Here is a 9,460-nt window from a genome sequence, read left to right on the forward strand (position 1 = left end):
TTAGTGATATTCAGATATCGTACCTTAGATAATGTGTTTTCTTAAAATTTGGTCTCGTTATAAAAATTAGTCCTTACCTCGTCGTTTTCAAATATCTTTTTTTCTTAATTCAAATTTTACAATTGATTTTACCAAAGTGGGAGAATGTTTGAATTTTTTAAATTATTGTGAGCTTCAATCAATTGAAGTTTTTTACTTTTAATAAAATGCGCGAAGTAGTGATTTATATCCGTGTGCAATATAAAGCTCATTTAATTAAGTGATCTGTTGGTTTGGGCTTAGATATCAATAATATTGATTAGTGTTGGCTCAACCCATAGGCCCATGATGGGAAGGGAACTATGGTTAATAGGCACTAAAAAAATGTGTCATTTGTCGAGGTTATTTTCTGGAGGTTAATAAAACCCCCAATAATTATGTACATTGTGGCATTTTCGAGGAACACCGGGCTGTCCTAACATCTTATCACATGTCTTCCCTTTCTCTCAAAAACATTTTCTCCTTTGTCCATTCCTTTTTACAATCATGTTTAGTCAAACCTTTCTTGTCTCTCTCTTTAAAACTTAATCTATCAATTTTCTATCTGTTCTTTGCTCACATCCATTCAATCCTCTCTTCTCTCTCTAAATCTTTCTTCTCCATTTTCTCTCTGTTTCACTATGTCCACCCTCACTATTTGGTATATCGATTTCTCTACAACTCGATTTTTGAAATTGGTTTTGCTGTCAACGGTTAGGGTTCCTCAAATTTAAAATCAAAATGTGCATGATCGAAAATCAGCACTCATAAGGTTTTCTTGCCCTTAAACTCCAAGCATAAAAGCTTTGGTGTTGTCTATGTTTCGAGCAAGAAGAAGAAGATGAGGTGGTGATAACAAAGTAAGAGCATAACCTTTCCACTCTAGATTCAAGTTATTTGGGGTTCGATTTAGTGTTTGATTCTATAGATTAATTAGTTATGAATTGTAGTGTGACTGATAATTGCAAAGTATGGGATATGTCATTGTCAATTTGTAATTTCTTATTTCTTTCGTTTATGCTTTCTCATTCGTTATCAGATAGTCAAGAAATCAACTACTATTTAATGTTTAACTCATAGGTGCACATAATATATCATTCTCGACAATGCAACAATTATTCTTAGGTAAGGGATTTTATTATTGCAAAAATAGAGGTTGATATTGGTTCATACGTTGGTTACGTGGGTAAGATTACTTTTAGTTTTTCCATTGTGTTTATCGAGATCATATATTGTGCATCGGGACCATCATTTTTTAGGTGATCCTTTAGTGTAAATAAGAGGGTAAAATTAGAAAAGAGAAAAAATAGCAAATATAAAAAGAAAAAGAAAATAAGAGGCCCAACATAAAGCTGATTGTGAGCAATGGAGGAAGGCCATCATTATTAAACTTTTAGGAAGGAAAATCAGTACTAAGTTCCTCATGCAAAAACTTGAGAAGATGTGGAACCTGGTGAGCTCTTACAAGTTGATAGGGCTTGACAATTATAACACCCCGTGGCCGTGTTAACACGGTTTGTTAACATGTCATCGTATTAAGCCACGCTTAATTAAAATATGCGGAATAACTTTTTACTTTTCAATTATAACGTCATTAACTTAGCCAAGTTAATTACTTAATCAATTTCATAAAAACATCACCTGTATGTAAATTGCAAAAGACAGCTAACTGAAAAATACCTCATCTAAGTCACGGATCTACAACACGTAGTCCGGACATAATCCTGATACAATTATACAACTCGAATCAACTAAAAACATAAAGTCAAGTCAATGTGGCATGGACAATCCCCATGCTCACCAAATAGCAACATAATCAACAGAGTCTCGACTAAAAATCCATAACACGAAACTAATAGCATAACAACAACAAATATCATCCAGCATCCAAACATAAATAGCATAGGCAGAAATATCAGCTAAACTCCGATCTCCTGCCACTAGAGGTCTCAACCCCTGGGTTACCTGAACCTGAAATAAGCGCCCCAAACGTGGGGTGAGATCTCTAATCAGAAATCTCAGTAAGGCAAGGGATCCTCAAGGATCTTCCACCCCAAGTTTACTTACATGTGCAATATAAGTTCCAAAAATAGTTAAACAGTACAAGTTCCAAAATAGTGCAATGCAGCAGATAATCATGTCATGTGCGTCAATACTAATCTACTGGCCAGAGAAATGCAGGAATATGTCTATTAACCACACTAATGCAAGACGTCACTTGCACCCACCCACAGTGTCACCGTCTTGTATGACGCCACATACTCAGGCTAATCGTCAAAGTGGAACAACACATACATATTATAACCAATTGCACATAAAGCTCAACAGTATTTTCAATTATCAAAGCATGTAAACACATCATGCATATAAACCATTCCCCCATGGGGTATAGTGGAACCACACAATGGCTAAACCGAGGACACAAAAGCTTACCTGTACCCGTATGCCCCTTTGACTCGAACTCGGTATCATAAGGGTCCACATCACAAATAGAATCCAATACACTCACAGATCTGGTTCAATGACCATTATAGTATCAATATACATATTCTAAAATTCCAAGACAATCAGATATTATTATTTTTTTTTTATTTCGAACCTAGAGATCCTTTCTGAGACATAACATTTAACTTTTTTTTTTTTTGATAAACATAACAATAATATTATATATATATATATATAACTATGTATACTTTTCTAATGATATGTCTCCCTGAGTGTTATAATAAAATTGACGTATTATATATATATATATATATATATATATATATATATATATATATATATATAACAAGTTGGACCAAAATTCATTCATAGATAAGGCTTTATATCCACTGACTACCACAGTGACCGATTTGCTACATAAAGATTCAAACTTTTCAATTTAAAATCACACAACTCGATGCAAATGGCCGTGTAAGTTCACAAAACAAGAGATACAAAGTGACAAACCAAATGGCTTTGTACAGAAGAAATGGTTTTGATCTCCTTTTCTATTTATATTGTCACTTAAGTTAAATTAGCAATATTAGTTTAATTAGTTTCGCTCTTCGTTTAGCTCCAAAATTTTAGATTCTTAACCTAGATATTTTTCTAGGAATTTTCATATTTTTATTTTATTTTTCTGCAATACTTTTCCGGTACGCATTTTTCTCGCTGTCGGTATTAGTTCTGACATCAGTTCTCATTATTTTGACTCCAAACTTGACGTACTAGTCCTAAATATTAATCTAGGAATATTCTCATACTCATTATAATTTTCTAGGATACTTTATCGGTACGTATCTATACCGTGAGGCAGAACCGGTATCTGCACTTTTCGTCAGAAAAGTGACTTTCAACATTCTTAATCACTTACAATAATTATTTAAGCCTTCTCATAATTATTAGGATCGCTTATGGAATTATCTCATTAATCTCATAATTAATTAATTAAATTCCTTAATTAACGGTGCAGGTTCTTACATTCACCCCACCTTTTAAGGATTTTATCCTCAAAATCAGAAGCATACATGTCTCGGAAGTCGGGATACTGCCGGAGAAGCTCGTCCTCTCGCTCCCAAGTACACTCCTCAGAAGTTCTTCTTGTCAATTGCACTTTGACCATCGGAATGATCTTGCTCCTCAGCTTCTTCTCGCCACGATAGAGAATCTTGAGTGGTCCGACAGGAGTTTTCAAGTTCTCCCGAACTTCCACATCATCCGGTTGCACCTCCTGCGAAGGATCCGCTATGTACTTCCGAAGGTGAGACACGTGAAACACGTCGTGGATGATGTAAGAACCCGCACATTTAATTAAGGTATTTAATTAATTATTTATGCAAAAATAAGAAATGATTCCATAATTGACCCTAATAATTATTTATGAGACTTAATAATCATAATAAGTGATTAAGAATGCTGAAAGTTGCTTTTCGGAAGAAAAGTGCAGATACCGGTTCTGCTAGTCGGTATAAATGTGTACAAAAAAAGTATCCCAGAAAATTAATGTAAGTGCATGATAATTACTAGAATAACATGTAGGACTTGTAAAACGAGTTTCAAGTCCAAATAATGAGAACTGGTGCTAGAAACCGGTAATGGCTTTGAAAAGCGCGTACCAGAAAGGTGCTCAGAAAAATATGATAAATCTTAGAAAATTATGTAGTTTGAGAATCCAAAGTTTGGGATTAAAATACTAAGCGTAGAAATTAAAGTTAATACTGTGTGTTTAAGTGTGTTTGGGCTATAAATACTCCCATTATGGGCACAAAACCCTAGGATCAGATTTCTCTACGTGAGTAACTTGGAGGCTGACCAGAAAACACTCTTTCCTTGCCTTCTTCACCATTTCTTGAGCAATCATTCACCTTTGATGCTTGTTCTTCCATTTAAACACTTGGTGAGGGTTGGCCTTGGGACTACATTGGGGTGGTGTTTCTGAGTTAGAGAACCTGTGTGAGGGAGTTTGAAGAGCTGTGTTTGCTGTTCTTGAGGGGTGTGACCTTTTGTTGGCATTTTGATGCTTCAAGGTGTCTTCTTGTTGAGTAAAAGAGTCATCTTGTGTTCATTTTCGTGCATCCTCTTGTGACAGTAGCTTGAGTCTGATTGTGAGCTCCAAGAGCATCTCCCTTTGCTGTTTTTGAGCTTTCGTATGTATATCAACCTTTAACTTGAGTTTTAAGGCTTAAAAATGGTAGCTTGATGCATGTTAAGGTTAAAAGATGATAACTTGTTGTTGGGTGAGGCTTAACACATCTAGAAATGCATGATTAGGTGTTTAAAATCGGTAAAAAGGGAACCTTTAAGGGATATCTTCACGAAAATGCAGAAACTGCATTCTGTCGTGAGATATCCGGATATTTGTCGAACTGATATCCGGATATTGGATATCCGGATACGTGGTTTTGGGATATCCGGATATTGGATACCCGGATATGTGAATCTGTATATCCGGATATTGCATATCCGGATATGGACAGTGAGATATCCGAATATTCTGGGATTTCGCAGAACAGCAGCTGTGCTGTGTGTACAGTAGGCTATTGGGGGTTTGTGGATCCTAGTTTGATGAAGTTGAACTTCTGTATTTAATGGATTAAGCCAGAATCATGGGATTTAGGGCTTGTGGCTTTGTTAGAAGCTTTAAGACTTGAAAACGTAATGAAAAGGCGTTGTCTTTAATTTGTATGCATGTGGTACATGTTATTGATTTATGTTTGGTCCATATCAGATTGTGATCTGCTGTGATTGGACTTTGAGCTTGTGGCATTGGATAGCTAGCTTAGAGGTAAGCTTTCGTGTCCTCGGTTTAGCCATGTTGTGGTTCCACCATGTCCCATGGGGATATGGTATATGCATGTTGTGTTACATGCTTTTGATGTTTTGGAAATGCTGTTGAGCTATTATATGTTAGTGCCTTGTTGATATGCATGGAGGTGTTCCACCTATACGGTAAGCTTGAGTATGTAGAACATACAAGAGGGTGAGGCTATGGGTGAGGTGCAAGCGGTGTTCCTTATACTACATGTAGGGAATAGACGTATTCCTACATTTCTCTTGCCAGTAGATAGTAATTACACACATGCCATAGATATCTGTTGCACTACATAGTTTTTGGAACTAATAATAATATAAATGCTTTTGAACTTATATTGCACATGTAAGTGAGCTTGGGGTGGAAGATCCTTGAGGACCCCTTGTCTTACTGAGATTTCTAGTTTAGAGATCTCACCCCACGTTTGGGGAATGCTTATTTCAGGATCAGGTAATGTTGAGACCTCAGGCGGCAGGAGGCCGGAGCTGAGTTAGAGTGTTGTTATTTTATGCTGCCATGATTGGATGCTGGATTTGCGTGCTGTTTATATGCTTATAGCTTCAGTTATGATTTTGGAGTTTTATGTTGAGATTGTTGTTTACTATGTCTATTTGGTGAGCATGGGGATTGTCCATGACACATAGTATTTTTATGTCTTGAGTCTTTTGGAGTTGTAATAATGTATCAGGATATTGTCCGGATTACTTGATGTAATGCCGTGATTTAGATACACACTTTATCTATATATTGAGGTATTTCAGTAGATGTCTTAGTGCAATTTACATACAGGCATTATTTTATGAAATTGATTAAGTAATCAAGTTGGTAATTGATAATGACGTCATAATTGAAAAGAAAAAGAATATTCCGCATTTTTAATTAAGCACCGCTTAATACGATGTAATGTTAATATTCCGGGTATACACGGGGTGTTACATTTTATGGTATCAAAGCAACGGTTCAAGGGAAAAGCCTGTATGTATTGCAATGAATAGGATGTGTGGTTGTGTCTGTTTTGTGTGTTTGCTCCGTCGAGTATTATTATGATAATGCATATGTGACCACATTGCGTGGGCCTGATCAACTCATAATTTGTGAAACTTGTGCAGAATCATGGTAAGACCCAGGAGAAACCGCGAGACTTCGGAGGATCGGCCCGATCCTGTCCTGGCTGCATTAGCTGAGATGCAGGCGGCCCGACTAGCCGACCAGGAGGCCATGAGAATGGCAAACCAGGCCATGCTGGACGCCGTCAGAGAGTCGAACAGGAAGGCCACAGAGGACGTGTTGGAGGCCAACCGTCTGGCGAACATGACGATGTTTAGAGTCATGTTGGTGGAGATGAGGAATGGCCCTGATGTTGGTCATGCTCCACCGCCACCACCTCCACCGCCACCGCCACCACCACCTCCACCCAGTCTGCAGGATGACTCTCAGAGTCAGATGGGAGATGGCAGTCATCTTACGGGGGCCATGCAGATCGTCCCTGTTTTTGTTAAGGATAGTGATGAGATCGATCGCCGGCTGAATGCTTTCCGTAAGCATAAGCCACCTGCCTTTGATGAATCCTTTGATCCTGTTGCTGCTGCACGTTGGCTTCAGGCGTTGGACAAGATTTTTCGAGTCATGCAGTGCACAGATCCGCAGAAGTTGATGTTCGCTACTTACATGCTGGAGGGCGATGCCCATGAGTGGTGGACAAACCTTTCTCATGTCTACGAGATGCAGGGTCATGTGATGACTTGGCCTATGTTCGAGGATTTCTTCTTGGGTCAGTACTTTCCATATGACGCTCAGGAGAGGCAGCACGGAGAGTTTGACAGATTGGTTCAGGGCTCGTTGTCTGTGGACGAGTACCTGGCCAAGTTCAACCAGTTGGTGAAGTTTGCACACTTCAGGATGGCGAGGCCTACTCCTACATTTCTGGCTGCTAAGTTCCGCAGGGGACTTAGTGAGGATATTGCTGGTTACCTAGCTGGTTCTGCTTCTAGAGATTTTGGGACACTGGTTCAGCAGTGTCGTGATATTGAAGATTACTACAGCTCGAGTAAGGCCAAGAGGGCCAAGGTTGCTGAGGCGATGAAGGTTGCAGCTGGTAGTTCCACTTCTTGGCGAGACAGGAAGTTTGGGAACAAGGGCAAGGGTAAACCGTTGGCAGCTCGGCAGGCGCCGAGTCAGTTCAAGAGGACTTCTGCTCAGGGGAATGCAGCGAGACCTCCTGCTCCCAGGTGTTCGGGATGCGGGAAGACTCATTTTGGGCCGTGTTCTACAGGACAGTTGATTTGCTTTCAGTGTGGCAAGGAGGGCCACTTCTCCAGAGATTGTCCGTCGGCGACGACGAGGGCTACTGTCGTGCAGGCAGTGCCACTTCAGATGGTTCCCCTTCCACCTGCTTCGGCACCGGCAGTGCCACCATCTTCTGGGAGAGTGTATACTTTGGATCGTCAGCAGTCGGATCGAGCTCCGAACCTTGTCAGAGGTACTGTTACGATTGGTTCATCAGCTGTTGATGTGTTGTTTGACTCTGGGGCTACGCATTCTTTTGTTGCTACCCCGATTGCTGTGGGGCTTGAGTTGCCCAGTGATGTGCTTTCTCCACCGATGCGGGTGACTACCGCCACCGGAGAAAGATGTGATGCTACCACTGTTCATCGCGATGTGGCGTTTCAGTGAGATGGTCGTGAGTTCTCGGTAGATCTGATAGGGTTGCCGATGGCCAACTTGGAGGTTATTCTGCGCATGGATTGGCTGTCCAGAAATTGTGTGATGATTGATTGTTGTGCCAAGCGTGTAGTGTTGTCTTCGTGTGATTCCACAGCCAGTTCCTCGCCGTACATTTCGTTGCTGCAGGCTAGGAGAGCCTTGAGAGCAGGGGCATTTGGTTATGTCATGTTGGGAGGTTTGGTGAGTGGTACACAGGAGGACATCACCGGCATTCCTGTGGTGAGGGAGTTCCTTGAGGTGTTTCCTGAGGAGATTCCTGAGTTTCCGCCACAGAGGGAGATATAGTTCTCCATAGATCTGTTGCCTGGTGTGGGGCCGATCTCTTTAGCTCCATACCGGATGTCGCCACCGAAGTTGGCAGAGCTGCAGAAGCATATTGAGGAACTTTCAGCGAAAGATTTCATTAGACCGAGTGTGTCTCCTTGGGGAGCACCGGTTATCTTTGTGAAGAAGAAGGACGGGACAATGCGATTGTGAACCGACTTCAGGCAGCTGAACAAGGTGACAATCAAGAACAAGTATCCTCTTCCTCGGATTGATGATCTGTTAGATCAGCTCAGGGGTGCTTGTGTGTATTCCAAAATTGATCTCCGGTCCGGATACCATCAGATTCGGGTGAAGCTGGAGGATGTCCCGAAGACCGCATTTCGCTCGAGATATGGTCATTTTGAGTACTTGGTGATTCCGTTCGGTCTCACCAATGCACCTGCTGTGTTCATGGACATGTTATTTCTGCTGAGGGAGTTGCAGTGGATCCGAACAAGATTGAGGCCATGCTGGATTGGGAGAGACCCAAGACAGTTACGGAAGTGAGGAGCTTTCTGGGTTTGACAGGTTACTATCGGAGGTTCATCAAGGGATTCTCCACCATGGTTTTGCCATTGACTCGCCTTACTCGGAAGGAGACTCCATTTGTGTGGACTCACGAGTGTGAGGTCTGTTTTCAGGAGTTGAAGGAGAAACTGACTACTGCTCCTGTGTTGGTCCTTCCTGATCCTGCGCTTGAGATTGAGCTTTACACCGACGCGCTAGGTTGTGTGTTGAGCAGTTGGGCAAAGTGATTGCCTATGCTTAGGCACCGACTACCCTACTCATGACTTGGAGTTGGCTGTTATTGTGTTTGCTTTCAAGATTTGGAGGCATTATCTTTTTGGCTTGAGGTTTGTGTGTGTTGAAGTACCTGTTCGACCAGAATGAGTTAAACATGAGGCAGAGGAGATGGATGGAGTTCATAAAGGACTACGACTTCGAGCCAAGGTATCATCCTGGCAAGGCCAATGTGGTAGCTGATGCTTTGAGTCGGAAATCCAGTAGTTCATCCAGTTTGTTACTTGGTAACTTCGATGTGGTTGAGAAGTTCCGCAACTTGGCAGTGACCGCTCCGTGTGAGAGTGTACTTCTTGGATTGGAAGCATCTGATGT

This window comes from Gastrolobium bilobum, unplaced genomic scaffold (genome assembly GCF_033153095.1).
Source record: "Gastrolobium bilobum isolate Gb01-03AN ecotype WA unplaced genomic scaffold, APGP_CSIRO_Gbil_v1 utg268813, whole genome shotgun sequence".
NCBI lineage: Eukaryota > Viridiplantae > Streptophyta > Magnoliopsida > Fabales > Fabaceae > Gastrolobium > Gastrolobium bilobum.